Source organism: Oratosquilla oratoria, chromosome 16 (assembly GCF_046742065.1).
Source record: "Oratosquilla oratoria isolate Oo_2021 chromosome 16, ASM4674206v1, whole genome shotgun sequence".
NCBI lineage: Eukaryota > Metazoa > Arthropoda > Malacostraca > Stomatopoda > Squillidae > Oratosquilla > Oratosquilla oratoria.
In genome coordinates this window covers 47897228-47913746 of record NC_134792.1, presented here as the reverse complement: position 1 = coordinate 47913746, position 16519 = coordinate 47897228, and the positions used below count along the sequence as shown (strand labels likewise).

At 37.2% G+C, this 16519-nt stretch overlaps 1 protein-coding gene across 1 annotated transcript in view; it reads left to right on the top strand.

The window, feature by feature from the left end:
- The first annotated feature begins 348 nt into the window (after positions 1 to 348).
- Positions 349 to 16519, top strand: part of LOC143033976 (uncharacterized) — a 52252-nt gene continuing 36081 nt past the window's right edge. Inside the window, exon 1 of the mRNA XM_076199740.1 lies at positions 349 to 767. The gene's annotated coding sequence lies outside the window, so the exon portion shown is untranslated. The remainder of the gene's footprint in view (positions 768 to 16519) is intronic.

Sequence of the window (16519 nt, the reverse complement as noted above, 5' to 3'; positions counted from 1 at the left end):
TTTACATAAAATTAAATACTTGTATCGTGTCGATGGCTGAGTTGAGGAGTGCAATTGCAATTATACTTACTCATGGAATGCACCTTCTATCTGAAATATGTCAATATATTTGCTTTAACTTAACGGAAAAGGTGCAATTTTATTATGGATTTAAAGTACCTTATTCATACAAAATAGTATGAAAATATAGTGTTCCCTAGTATTTATCCTAAACTTGTATATGTTCAAATGCAATGTATATGTCCCTTAATGGCGCCAAATCTAAAGTAGTTTGCGCCTGCGCGAGAATATGGTGAGCAGACGACATCTGAATGGAAGATGCCTGTAGTGAAACAAGCTAGGGTAACTGATTTTTACCTAATTTACATCATGTAACGAAATTATGAAGATATGTATTCCGGATGGTTATTGTGCAGTGAAAACACATTAAGATTTATTTCAAAAGAAATAAAAAAATACAGGAACATCTCAAAGAAAAAGGAGATAAAACGGTATCTGCCAAGGCCTGGATAACTGAAAATTGGTGCATCTGCTCCAGACACATTCCTGAGGGAACGTAACTTCACAATCTAAATGCTAAGTTTGTGGCCGATAACACCATGCATATTACAGAGAGATTACGGTAGTAACGTCGTTTTCAAGATATATAAGTGATTTTGCAGAAGAATAGTTTGGCGACAACTTTTACACGTTGAAAGCTATCTCATTCATTATGAATAAGGTTTAATGGAATTATTAGACATGTCCAAGGGCAAGGAGTGATGCAGGTAATGTGTGCACCAGGCAGTGTAATGCATTTCATCATTATTTGATTTACTAATGGGTTGGTACTATTCATGCCCACTCCAGCGTGACGTGAAGTGTTAGGTATGAAGTAGCTGTAAGACTGCTCTTGCTCAAGTATTACTAGTTTGGGAAAATTTAGAAGTATTGTTTATTTGTATAATTTTTTTGTAACATTGGTTTAAATTTATAATAAGTGAAATTTAGTTTGTATGTATGGTTATGAAGTGTACTAAAGGTGTAATAGAATGCCTTTACATTTCACAAAATGGGAAAGGGCATGGTACCAACTAGATATCAAAAATAGTTACTGTATTTGGAAAAAGCAAAGCAAGACAAAAGCTGTGTATAAACTCAATGGAGTAGAAAATATACAATTTAAGACTTTGATTTTCTCAAATTGAAGCATGTATGTATGCATGTAAGGAAAATAGGAAGCATGGAATTGAATGCATATTTAACATAACTGTCAGATGTATTTGCACCACCCAAGGGTTTCTTTAAGCTGAGTAGAATTGTGTGGCATTGACCAAAATCAAATTAAAAATATATAAATTGATGTGGTGGGTGCAAATTGGTTACAGTCAGTACTTTAGTTGTAATAATGATATTCTATTCATTCAAGTGAAAACAAAATCATTAAATAAATAAAACTGAAATAGAGTTTGAATAGATTATATGTATTATGTTTTCACTGTTACTGTAGTCATTAGTATGTTACACATATTTCAATTATTTTTTACCTGACTTTGTGTAGTTTGTTAATGTGTGGGGAATTCATTAAGGGAATGTGTGTAAGTTGTGATGATAGCCTGTGAAATTTTTAACAAAGTGACAATTTCCACAGAATGATAGCTGCAAGATAGTAACTTGTTTTTATAATATGACTATACTACTGCATAGAAATGGCCAGGCCATATTTAATTTACCATTGTTATGAATAGTTTAGGTAGATGGTTGTATTAGAATGAGATAGGTTTTGTGAAAGGCTGGGAATTTGATAATCTTGCTTTTTTTTATCAGCAAAGATAGTGATCAACTGGGTTGGCCTACTGCCCTACAAGTCACTCAGAAAAGATGTATTGTAGTTTGGGTAAAGCTAGAGCAGGGCACTGTAATTCCAGGTGTTTGGTGTTTTCTGTATGGTGATTGCATCTTCAGCAATTTGCATATTTGGCTAGGCCTGTTCTGCGTTAGAATACTTTTAAAGTTGTATGGCAGCCAGAACATGGAGATCCAGGTGTGGTTCTTGCTTATCTTGGAAGTGATTTCTTTGTAGGACTGATATCTGAGGGAGCTTGGTGGTGGGTCTTGGATTTGTTTTGTGATTGAATCTGGATGTGTATTTGTATGGATGTGTTGTTTGGTGGTGGTGGCAGGTTGTTTGAGATGTTTGATTAATTTGCTGCTTGTTTTATTTGCTTTTCATTCATCATTGGACTTTCAGGTGGTTATTAGAGCTTGTATTATGTAATAGGATGCATGTTTAGGCTGAAGGATCTTGTACAAAATTGTGTGCTGATCATTTTCTTTTGCTATTCTATGGTTAGGATTTTGGGTCAATGTGTAGATATTCTCTTGGGGGTGGTTTTTGTGCATGCAGTTGTTATTCTTAATGCTTTGTGCTATGTAGTTCATAGGATGTATATGTTTTCTTGATTGTAGGTAACCATGCTGGGGAGGTGGAGTTGAGTGTGGTTCATATGAAGTCGAATTTCTGCTGATCAAAACCTGTATTTTTTTTTTTTTCTCCATACTGTTATGTTCTTGATGCATGAGCGAAAACAAGTGAATATCAAGAGAAAACTCTAGGATTTAAGGGTTCTTGTCCAATGGGATGAGTTGGATTTTCAATTTCATTGTTGGATGTTTATTTGATTAATAGTTGTTTGAGGTAAACAGTGTCATTAATGATTTTTGAGGGGAGGCTTCCATTCTGTTTTGTCTTAGTCACATTCTAATTATGAATGAGCATTCTTGACAATTACTCTGATATTACTGTGATAGGATATAAACACCACCAAAAAGAAATTATGGTGGCAGAAGATATAGATAAGGCTTTCAACAAAGTTCCCAGACACTATCAGAAAGATAATTGAGACAGAGATCCACAACAAGAAATGGCTTGCAAACTTCTTAATAGGAAGAGAGTGGAATGTGTCCCAGAACAACCAACAATGTAGGAACATTCTACAACAGAGTAAAGTGCACTGTGTCTACAACAGAGTACCCCAAGTAGTAATACTCTTGCCTACACTATTCAGCCTCTTCACATGTGATCTCCTGACATCAAATCCAAAGTATAACACCATTGTGCTTTCCTATATTGATAATGACAGAAACAGAACCACACAAATACAGATGATAGTCCAGTGTTTCTCCAAGTAGTTGTGCCTTGTGATGAGATAGATTTAGGGTAGTGGAGATGTGTATGACAGTATTGACATGTACATCATTTCAAGGAGCTATGTCTATTATATATATATCTTGAAAGAACACAGTGTGGGGAATGTTGTGCATGTCAACACGGTCTCATATTTTGATGTGCATCCCCAAAGACATGTCCCCAGACAAGCAGATAAACAAAATAGTCAGAGAAACCTACAATTTAAGATCAATGAAGGTGGCTTTTAATTATTGGATGAAGTAATGGTAAAAAAAATACTAGTCACACTGATAAGACCAAGATTGGAGTATGCTGCAATGCTATGGACACCCAGTACAAAAAAGAATATAAGGAAAATAAGAAGAATCCAAAGAGCACTGACAAAGATGGCTCCAACACTTTCAAATTTGACATACGAACAAATGTTGTCTAAACTGGAACTACAACCCTGAAACAAAGAAGAGAAAAAGGAGATCTATTGACCATTTACAGAATCATGAAAGGCATGGAAGTCCCTGACAGAGAAGACTTATTAAGTTGGGATAAAAGAAAAACAAGGGGACATGAAATGAAACTCAAAAAGAATAGATATAGAAAAGATCTGGAAATAAAAACAGTTTTTCATGCAGAGTGGTGGATGTCTGGAATAAATTGGATGAAACAGTAGTGTGTGCAAACACCATACAAGAATTTAAGAACAAAATAGATGTTGCGAAATACAAAGACGGGTCACTATGAGCATAGCTCCCCTTCCTGTATAATACAAATAGGTAAATACACACAACACACATGCATACACACCTCATAGTACCATATGCAGCCACAGCATCCTAGATAAATATGTGGTAAAGCCCAAGGACAGTTATTAGTTGCTGTGAAGTTGGGTCTCTTGTCAGTGAAACTTTTTTATTATTATTGTTATTGTAATGAGGGACCAATGATTGGTACTTGCACATGGTGGCCCTGCAATGTGGGCAGTGAAGTTCCCCATTTTCAAAACCCATCAGCCCCCTCACACTTGGACACTTGGAACAAACTGGACAAAAAAATAGTGTGCGCAAAAGAGCAAACTATACACTGCGAGATTCAAAGGCAGGACACCACAAGTGTAGCTCCCCTTCCCGCAAAATACAACTAGGTAAATACATCTCTCAGGAGGTGCAGCCTTGAGGGGCTAACATTTGTCTCTGGACTGGGCCCAAGATCTTTCTTTCAACTTCAGTAGTACTTCTTACACCTTTTCCTAGATGAAGAGCTGGTAATTGCTACCCTTCTACCACTTTCAGCCAGTGACATAGTCTCACACCAATACAACACAGACGACAGTCCAGAGTTTCTTCCTTGAGATCTGTGGGAGGGCCTGAGGACCATTGGCAGTCACTGTGGGGCTGCAGGTCTTCCATTCGGCAAAACTCAAGGCACAATTATTATTATTATTATTATTATTATAATGGAAAGCTGGGGGTAAACCTGCTTTGGTTGTTGAGACCTTGTTTCAGTGGACAAAATGGGGGATATCAGTATCAACATGTTTACTGTAATGTAATATCAGACTTATTAAGAATTAAGATGGGTCTTAATATGCTATGGTTATATAGTGTTGCCTCTGAAACCCATTAAATGACAGTCAAGTAAATCAAGGAGTGAGTGTACTGTGGATGTGCTATATTTTATTGCATTGGCTCTGACCTGAGCAGTGGGCAGGGGATATAAATGGTCCTTCATCCTCAATCAGCTAAGATGGAAAGGGCAACTAATGGGTTTTTCTATTGATTTGGGATGGGTGAAGGGTAGGTATCTGACTTGGCCACCTTTCTTATAAGGAGGAAAGGGCCTTTTGTTATGTATATGGAAGCTCGCTGGCTGAGCGGGTTAGGGCGTCGTTACTTGCGGCGAAGGTCGAGGGGATGGCGGTTCGAATCCTGCCACCAGCGAAGTTGAACCAAGGGCATGGTTCATTAAATTCCACGCTACAAAGCCCTCTGTGGGGGGCACCATCCTAGCCTTCCGATAGGGGGGAGTTTGTGACGTTAAACCATACCATGCATGTGTTGTTATGTGGAGGTGTTGTGTCCCACTGTATTACCTTTGACCTGAGCAGTGTAACATGGGGCAGGGATGACTCTTCATCTACAAGGTGTTAAAATGAGAGGTAGTGAATAAGTTTTGATGATTGTATGCCTTGAATCAACCACCTTCCTCAAAGTGGGGAAAGGCCCTTTGGTATGCATGTATCATAATTGTTATTACTCATAAGGTACTAAGGAAGGGCAGTGAATGGGTTTTCATAATTGTGGAATGAGTGTATGCTTTAATTTGGTCACCTTCACTGAAAGGGGCAAAGAAGGCTCATTGGTATGTATGTATGCATGTATTATTATTTTTATTAATAATGTTTTTTCATTGTTTTTGTTATCATTATTATTATTATAGCTATTAATGTATGTATCTATCTTATATAAAGGGAAACAATATGCTCAAGGGTCCATGTGTCTGTGTACTCAGTCGTATCTGACATAAATTTTTTCATGTTATTTGACTTTATTAGTTTCTCTTCCATATCACTCCTCTAATCCATGCTTTAGTAAGGAAAATGTATTTTTTGATGTCCTTGAAACCTCAAATCTTTTTCAGTTTTATCCTGTGGTTTCTGGTATCCTTTTGATTCTACACTAAGAAGTCCTTTTTATTGATTGTGTCCACTCCTGTTATGGCACTAAATACCATTATCATATCATCTCATTTTCTTCTAATATTGGAAGCTTGGGTATATTTAATTTTTCTTCGTGTGTTCTATCAGGAAGACCTGGAACTATTTTAGTTGCAGGTTTTTGAATTTTCACAATCTTGGTTGTGTCTTTCTCTATGTGGTGATCGTACTATTGCAGCATACCCCAATCTGGCCCCCAATCAGTTTCATTTTTCATCATTGTAGTGGAATACCATTCTAAGCTCATCAACAATTAATAAGTCTCCTCTGTAGTGTGCTTGATTTGTTTTTCTTAAGATAAGTTTACCCTATCAACTTTAGGTCTTTTATATATATATTTAATTGTTTCATTCCCTAGTCTATAGATCAGGGATGGACTGCTTACTTTTACACATTTCCAATATTTTACATTTCTTTGGACAGAAATTCAATCCTGGCTTTATTCATATGTTTAATTAAGATCCTCCTCCTCTGTATGAGGGTACTGACTAAATAAGGCCCTCCTCCCATATAAAGGGGTGGATGGGGGCTGAGTAAAAGCACACTCAAAGTCAAAGTCGACTCAGAAAGGGACTTGGGAGTGACTCTCTAGTGACTTGACACCTGATAAACATGGAGAGACTTTTAACTTGTTAAGATCAATGAAAGTGGCCTTCAACTACATGGATGAAGAAATGGTAAAGAAAATAGTGGTTACACTGATAAGACCTAAATTAGAGTATGCATTGACACTGGGCACCTAGCACAAAAAAAAAGAAATAGAAAGAATTCAAAGAGCAGCGGAAAAATGGTATCTACATTCTCAAATTTGACATACGAATGAAGCTTGGATAAATTACATCTATCAGCACTGGAACAGAGAAGAGAAAGAGGTGATTTGTTGACCATTTACAGAATTATGAAAGGGATGGAAATTCTTGATAGAGACAACTTATTAAAATGGGACAGAAGAGCAACAAGAGGACACGAGAAGAAGCTAAAGAAGGACAGTTACAGAAGAAATTTGAAAAGGAATAGCTTCCCACATAGAGTGATTGATGTCTGGAACAAACTAAACGGAGAAACAGTGAGTGCCAAAACTATATAAGATTTTAAGAATAAACTGGATGTAGAGAGATACAAAAACGGGTCACTACGACCATAGCTCTCGTCCCATAAAATACAATTAGGATGAAGGTGTAGAGTGTTATATGAATTTCTTTGCAGATGATGCAAAGATACTAAAGAAGGTAAAAACAGAGGAAGACTGCAACTCATTGCAACAAGATTTGGACAAGATCTGAAATTGGACTCAAAAGTGAGAAGTAAAATTCAATATAAAGAAATGTAGTATAATGGAATTTGGAAAGAGTAAAAACAGAATATCAAAAGATTACAAAATTGGTGAAGAAGAAGTGAAAAAAGTAAACTCGGAGAAAGATCTTGGAGCGATGATCAGCAAGGACATGACACCGGATAAGCATACAGGTAGTTCTCGTTATATGCGGGGGTTCCGTTCCGCGGACCCCCCCCGCATATAACGAATTCGCATATATCGAACTATTGAACCTATGGGAAAAAGGGGGATACGTTCTCAACTCGGATTTTTTTTTTTTTTTTTTTTTTTTTTTTTTTTTTTTTTTTTTTTTTTTTTTTTTTTTTTTTTTTTTTTTTTTTTTTTTTTTATAATAGGAGGGTTATAGAACAGAGTGAGTGAGCAAAGCGAGCATGATATTCTGCAACATTAACACTCTCTGACATATAAGTATTAACCTCGGGAAAAGACGCTACCGTAAACATCACTTATTTCGCCAAGCGTATTTTCTTCAGCTGTTTGAAAAATCAGTCTGTTTACAATTCACATTTCAGACTGCTTGCTATGCTTAAACTGACTGTTGATGTGCTCTGGAGATACACAGGCAGGCTTACTGCTTAGAGTTTATCCAGTGCGGAGAATAAACGATAATTCTTGCAGAGAGTGAAAATTGACGAAATTAATTGGGGCAGTAATAAGTATCAAAAATTAATTTGTTTGTGAAAAAAATAATTAATTTGTGTATCAAAAAAGCTTAATTACCTGCAGAAAGACAATGGTTTGGCCTATGAGACAGGAAGGATGCCTAAGACGATGCCGTCTGTACAGCTGCCGGTGTTGTTGTTGTGATAACGCCGCAGTGATGCCAGCTCTACCTAGCTGATGCAGCCAGTGTTACCACACGGCTTTATGCGCACCACCTTCAAATATATAATAGGTATTTTGAAAAAAATAATCGGCCGCGACTATTTTTATTTATTCGTTTTTTTTTTAGGTCAAATCGCATATCTTCGAATATATCCCCGCACATATCGAAAAGTGGTGCGAATTCGCATATATCGAGAACTACCTGTATTGATAAAATATTCGGAGAAACCTACAATTTATTGAGGTCAATTAAAGTGGCGTTTGCTTATTTGGACAAGGAAATTATAAAAAAAAAAATTAACTACACTAATAAGACCAAAACTCGAGTATGCAGCAACACCATGGACACCCAGTACCAAAAAGAATACAAAAAAAATTAGAAAGAATACAAAGAGCAACAACAAAACTAGCACCAACTCTTTCCAAACTGACATATGAGCAAAGGCTGTCCAAACTAAAATGACCAACTTTGGAACAAAGAAGGGAAAGAGGAGACTTGCTGACTATCTATAGAATAATGAAAGGAATGGAAGTCTTAGATAAGAATAACTTGTTAATATGGGATAATGGTAAAACAAGAGGACACCAAAAGAAACTAAAAAAGGACAGTTACAGAAGAGATCTGAAAAGGAACAGCTTCCCACACAGAGTGATTGATGCTTGGAACAAATTAGACAATGAAACAGTGTGTGCAAACACTATTCAAGATTTTAAGAAAAAACGGGTCACCACGAGCATAGCTCTCTTCCTGTATGATACAACTAGGTAAATACACACACACAGTGTACATACACATTAAAACCCATTTAGTGCCATTCCCTTCCCAGCACCTTCTAAATGATGTCATCCCTGGCCTCCACCACACTGATTGGGTTAAAGGCAGTGCAGTGACACACAGCACTATGAGCCCTGCTAAAAGAAGCATTGTGTTTTGCTGCATTGTCTTCACTTCAACCAGTGTGGGGTCATCTCTGTCTCCTACCACACTGCTTGGGTCTGAAGTAATGCAGCAAGACACAACACCTCCATACCAGGACTTGAAAGTTGAATCTGGTTTAACCCCACCACTTCATGGCAATCTCCCTTGCCTTATCCAATCAAGAAGTACAAAGAGCAGGCAAAAAAGCAATCCCTTCAAGGCACATCATTTCTCTTTGGCATACATTAAACAATTTCACCAGCCATTCCATGATAACTACTTCAATTTTCATACACTCCATGTTATAACCATCCAACTCAGGTGCTTTACCAGTTTTCATCTCTTTCAATGTTCTTTGTATTTCCTCTTTTCCTGCAGCCTTATCATTCTCCTCTCCAATCTGTCACTTTTCTGGCATCTGCCACTGCCACAGTCAAACCATCCCTATCCTCTGTATTCAACAAATCCATGAAACACTCCACCTATCTTTCCTTTACTGCCATCACTTTCACTAGTATCTGTTCATCTGCATCCTTTATCTGTTCCTGAGCTGGGTGTATTCGTAGGTGCGTCCCTCGGTGTCCTGACTATATATGTGTCAGTTAGGATACTGAGGGACACACTGAGGAATGTGCCCAGCTCTGATCTGTTCCTTTGTACCTGACTTCCCCCCTTATTCTTTCACTTCCTTCCACAACATCTTTTAAATCCTATGAAGATTCTCCATAAGACACTCCTCACTTTATATCTCCTCTCCTCTTGGCCTCCTTCATCTTAGAATTTGCTTCCACCCTTTTTATTCTGTACCTCTCTAATGTTTACCTGTTTCTTCTTTGCAACCAGTTTTCATATGCTCACTTTTTTCTGTCACTGCCACTACCTCCCTTGCCTCTTTGTCCCACCACTCACTCACTGCCTCTCCTGTTCCTTCCCATCCTCCTCATCGTACATATAATCTTTGTGTACTTTAGTTTTTCTTCCATGAAATATACCCATTCGTCTTGTACAGTAAGTACTCATTATACGGTACATATGCATTCCTGAAAACCTTACCGCAAATTGAAATTACCATATACCGAACCCATTATAACATGTAATAATAGGATATAGCAGATGTACCTTCTCCCTGCTCTTTCCTCTTCAAAATATGTAGCGTATACCGTATCTGTGAATTTTTCTTACCGTAAATAGAATCGAGGGTAGTAATTTACCGGATAAAGAATTACCATATAAGGAGGATTCACTGTACTCCTTTTCTCCTTTATGTTTTCTTACCGTAAATAGAATTGAGGGTAGTAATTACCAAATACTGTAACTGTGAATTTACCAGATAAAGAATTACCGTATAAGGAGGACTCACTGTACTCCTTTTCTCCTTTATGTTTCACGACATCCCATACTTCTCTCAGCTTTTTTCACCTTTAACACCTCTCTTTTCTTCAACACTTTTTTTCTTCTTCTTCTCCTCCTCCTCCTCCTCCACTTAACCTTCTTTTTCAATTTCTCCTCTACCCAACAGTGATCAGACAATCCACTGCCCACTTTCCTGAATACATTTATGTCTAGAGCGCTTTCAATCAGTCTTTTTAGGCAGCAGTACCTAAGTCTATTATTGCCCTCTCAACTACCCTGGTCCACATATGCTTGTCTCTCTTCTTAAACACTGTGTTCACAATTATCATGTTTTTACCATCATCGTTTCCTTTTCAGTATACATCTCTTAATCTCTAAACTATAGTTTCTTCCTGCTATTCCATACCTCTCTGCTTCTCCATCCATCATCATAACTCCTGCTCTAGTGTTGTCTCCCAACACCACTACATTCAGATTTCTCCGAAAACTACACACTCACTGAAATCAGTCCAAAATTAATTTCTCTCATTGTGAGTTCCATATGCATTCACAAAAATCTAAATCTCCCATCCCAATTAATTCTTGCACATATTGCTCTTGATGATGCTTTTCTCAACCCCACCATGCACTTGCCTGTCTCATCATTTGCTAGCAGTGCCACTCCTTCCCTCCCTCACCCTCTTGCCTCTCCTGACACCCTACCCACCATGCATCCAAACTCCAAATCACCTAGCCCTACCCTTTCAATTTAGTTTCACACAACACTAACTCACCCATCTTTCTTCTCACAAATATACTTCCAATTTCTTTGCTTTTACTATCATCTGTACCACATCCACACACATTTTATGACCCATTTACTAGGATTCATGTTGGAGTCCTCCCAGACTCTCTTGTGCCTTGACATTTCTTAAGAGTGAAATACAGAATGTAATCCCAAGTCACCTCATTCATTTGCCTTCTACAACGTGCATAGGAAATGATGGCAGCATTCCTTCCTCCACTGTCACCACAGAGGATCAGAGAAGGAAAAGATAGTTATAAAAGTGGTAATCAACCATTTTGTTGCACCAAATTTCACTTGCAAGAGACCCACAATTCCCCAGCCCAATTAACTGACAGCAGCCGCTAGATTGTCCCACAAGTAACTTGGGAGAAATGTGTTGATGTCTTGAGTAGGGCTAGGGTGAGGCAGTGTACAATGAAGTGTTTGTTGATATCTGTATGATGATTGCATCAGGGGTAGTTTCTTTTTGTTTATCCAGGCCTGTCCTGTGTTGGTATTGTCTTAGTGTTGGATGGTGACCTCCTAAACAGTCATGCTGATATAGTTCTTGATTCTTGCGAAAGGGAATTTTCTGGAGGGGTGCGAAGTAGTAGGAATTGTGGTGGTTGGTCTTGAAATACTTAAATTGTAGTATACAGGAAAGGAGCGATGCTTTCTGTCACCGACTCCAGTTTATAATATCTCACTTCAAATTCATGTTTAGTTCCAACTCAGTCCGTATCTTCATTTTCCAATTATCGTACTTAAATTTGTATTCATGTATTGTTCCAGCTTAGTGCAGGCGATTAGTTGCTGTATGTTTTTGAATAGTATGCTGCTGGTGAGGTATTTTGTTGTATTCATTTGGTTGTGTTTGTATTGGTTTAAGAGCTCTTGTATAGTACAGTGTCCCTTTCATTTTCATGTTGGGTAGTTTTGTTTTTTATGTTTAGATATTCTGTTGGGTGTTTAGTTCAGGGAAACAGCAGCAGTACAGAATTATCTCATCATTCCTTTATGAGTAGAAATTTTATTCTAATATAAATGAATGATGTGTGGCTGTGGTCTGTAGGAACACCCACAAAAAAGCAGTCCCTGAAGTATTGATTGCATGGTTACATGCAGGCAGTGCTCCAGTATGAGAAGTAACTACCCCATTACGGAATACCTTGTGTGGTACCTTGTCATAAAACATCCCCCAGATTTGGGTAAACACATCTACCCATCCATCTCTATTGTAACGCATTGATTGCCTTCAAGTAAAAGCCAAACACATTTAAGGCTCATGATCCTAATTTATAATTCAAATTTGTTGTCTTCCTATTTTCTCAATCTGTCTTTCACAATTGTGACACACTTTAACTATCATGTTGGCAGGAACTGGTCTGTAATTCAGGTGTTCTTTGTTACTCCTCCATTATGTTGGTACCACATTGGCTCTCCTCCAGCCATGAAGTACTGTTACTTCTTCTCTGTACTCATTAAGTAGCTAGTTGGAGATTCTAGAAGGCTTAGTGGCTTTCCTTGTATATAGTTTCTTCAGTAGTTTATTTACTTCCTTCACTTTCACCTTTGTAATTTTTAACCCAACAATCCTATTCTTTGACTCTTCATCCACAAAGGAATTTTGTATTTGAAAATGACTGGAATTTTTGTTTGTTAGTTCAACTAGTGTTGATCCATTTTCATGGGCTTCTTCCACTTCAATATGGTGATATCTTCCCTGAGTCTCACCTTGTGGTCAGTGAATGTGTAGGACAATTTAGTTTGATTTTTACATTTGTCAATAATACTTGTTTAAATTTTTGTTTTGTTTACTTAGACATTTGTTTATGTTTCTACATTTTTTCTTCAAGCATTCTTTGATATATCTTTCTCTCCCTCCCCCCCCTCTCTATCTCTCTTCTCCCCTCTCTCTCTCTCTCTCTCTCTCTCTCTCTCTCTCTCTCTCTCTCTCTCTCTCTCTCTCTCTCTCTCCTATCTCTCTCTCTCTCTCTCTCTCTCTCTCTCTCTCTCCTATCTCTCCTATCTCTCTCCCTCCCTCCCTCCCTCTACACCCCAATCTATGTATTTACCTAGTTATATGTGTGTGTGTGTATATATATATATATATATATATACATCTACACTGAATGGTTCCCAGCGATCAATTGATATATATATATATAAATGGATATATGGAGGAATACATTCGCATTTACATATGCTTCTCTGAAGTACTGACAAGTAACCATTTATAATTTTTTTTTTTTTTTTTTTTTTTTTTTTTTAAATCTAAGTTATAGCAAGATCTGAGATGAGTGTCTGAAAGCAGCAAAAATTGTTGCTTTTATTTTTCAATGGAGTTTTCTTTTCTTCTTCATCTTTCTTTGTCTTTCTTGTAGGACAAAGGCATAGGATGGAAGAGGAATGTCAAATGGTATTTGACAGCCTTCCCAAAAATAAAATAAAGAATAAAGATGCTTTGAACAATTGACCAGAAATGCCATGAGAATAGACATACAAAGGAAGCACCACTTCTCGTGAAGGTGGCTATTGTTCTCTGCAGCCAGACAATGTCCTATGAGAATAGATATCTCAGATAATGAAATTAAAATTGTAATTGTTTAAGCTACTTAAGGTGGCTATTGTTCTCAGCAGTCAAACACTGTCCCATAAGAATAGACATCTCAGATAATGAACTTAGAATTAAAGTTGTAAACTGATGATTGTCATTGTCCAGAGCAGTCAGATATTGCCCAATAAGAAGAGATGTCTCTGGGAATGAGATAATTATGTACATAAGGTTACTTTTGTTCTTTACTGCCAATATCCTGGATGAGTGTATTTACCTAGTTGTATTATACGGGAAGGGAGCTATGCTTGTGGTGACCTGTCTTTGTATCTTTCAGCATCAAGTTTTTTCTTAAAATCTTGAATAATGTTTGCACACACTTTTTTTTGTGTAATTTGTTCCACTCTGTGTGGGAAGCTATTTTCTTTTTTTAGATCTCTTCTGTAATCATCTTTTTTTAGTTTCTTTTCGTGTCCTCTTATTTTTCCATTGTCCCATTTCAATAAGTCATTCTTATCTAAGATTTCCATTCCCTTCATAATTCTATAGATAGTAAGTCTCCTCTTTCCCTTCTTTGTTCCAGAGTTGGTAATTCTAATTTGGACAGTCTTTGTTCATATGTCATTTTGGAAAGAGTTGGTGCCAGTTTTGTTGTTGCTCTTTGTATTCTTTCTAACTTCTTTATATTCTTTTTGGTACTGGGTGTCCATAGTGTTGCTGTGTACTCGAGTTTTGGTCTTATTAGTGTAGTTAAATTTTTTTTTATCATTTCCTCGTCCAAATAGGCAAATGCCACTTTTATTGACCTCAATAAATTATAGGTTTCTCTGACTATTTTATTAATATGCTTATCCGGTGTCATGTCTTTGCTGATCATCACTCCAAGGTCTTTTTCTGAGTTTACTTTTTTTTACCTCTTCTCCACCAATTTTATAATCTCTTGATGTTCTGTTTTTACTCTTTCCAAATTCCATTATACTAAATTTCTTGATATTGAATTTCACTTCCCACTTTTGAGTCCATTTCCAGATCTTGTCCAAGTCTTGTGGTAATGAGTTGTAATCCTCCGTTTTTACTTTCTTTAGTATTTTTGCATCGTCTGCAAAGAAATTTATATAACACTCTACTCCTTTGTCCATTCATTTATGTATACAGCAAACATGATTGGGGCCAGTACTGATCCCTGTGGGACACCACTTATAATTTCTTCCCAATTTGAGAATTTGGCTCTAATTACTACTCTCATTTTCCTCCCAGTCAGGAAGTCTTTCATCCATTCCAATAATTTTCCTCTGATGCCACCTATTGATTCTATCTTCCTTATTAGTTTATTGTGTGGTACCTTATCAAATGCCTTTTGTGTGTATGCATATATATATATATATGCACACACATACGTGTGTGTGTGTTTACCTAGTTGTATCTTATGGGAAGGGGAGCTATGCTCATGGTGCCCTGTCTCTGTATCTGGCAGTGTCTAAATTGTTCTTAAATTTGTGTATGTTTTTTGCACACACCATCATTTTGTCCAGTGTTCCATACATCCACCACTCTTTGGGGAAAAGCTTTTTTTTTTTCAGTTCTGTTCTATAATTATCCTTTTGAGCTTCCTTCCATGTCCCCTTGTATTTCTCGTATACCAATTTAGTAAGTCTTCTCTATCAAGGACTTCATACCACTCATGATTCTATAGATGATCAACAAATCTCCTCTTTTTCTTCTTTGTATATATATAATGGGGCTACAGTTGTATAGTTATGGTGGGCATCTTTATTCTCACTCAGTGTTATACAAGGATAGGTATATCAAAATTGTATTCTTATAGAGGTCATTGCTCTGCAATCAGAGAATGTGGATATAAAAAGACGTGTCTCAGAGTGCAGAGTTAAATCAAAGTAGTATAATATGGTAGTCATTGTTATCTTCAGTCATACATTGTCTTATAAGAATAGATATCCTCTTCTCTCTCTCTCTCTCTCTCTGTATATATACATATATATATATATATGTACAGTGGCCGCGAAAAGTTTGGGCGCAAAATTATAGGCGCCCCAACTTTCCCCTAAACTCAAAACATGCGAAAAATACAACTTTCCACCCAAACTTTTCGCTATTTTTCAATGCTAGCGTTTGTACCCGTATTTAGCCGAGACAATACACACTATTTGGCAACTCTGTTTAGGCGCACTCGATGTCACATGGAGTCACTTTCTAAACATCTCTCACGGAGAGTAGTCTTTTTTTTGCGGTGGTCTCTGTTTTTGTTCCTTGATATCTCCGTAATGGGAAGTGGTAAAGAGCTGGAAAGAGACACAGTTTTTACAATCATAACCCTCTATAAGGAGGGTTATAAGTGTAAAGATATTGCTACTCGTGTGGGAATTGGAGTGCGTCAAGTGCAAAAGTGGACCAAGAAATTTCGAGACGAAGGAAGTGACATCATTCCTACTCAAAAGCACCGCTCTGGTCGGCCAAGGAAGATATCAAATCGTACTTCTACGGTTCTAACTGCCTCCTACGGTTATTAGGAGGCAGTTAGAACTGTAGAAGTACGATTTTATATCTTTTCTTCTTCTTCTTCTTCTTCTTCTTCTTCTTCTTCTTCTTCTTCTTCTTCTTCTTCTTCTTCTTCTTCTTCTTCTTCTTCTTCTTCTTCTTCTTCTTCTTCTTCTTCTTCTTCTTCTTCTTCTTCTTCTTCTTCTTCTTCTTCTTCTTCTTCTTCTTCTTCTTCTTCTTCTTCTCCTTCTCCTCCTCCTCCTCCTCCTCCTCCTCCTCCTCCTCCTCCTCCTTCTTCTTCTTCTTCTTCTTCTTCTTCTTCTTCTTCTTCTTCTTCTTCCAGATATCTTCTAAAACTGCCCTTTTTGAGTGTCTCCATGTCCCCTTGTTT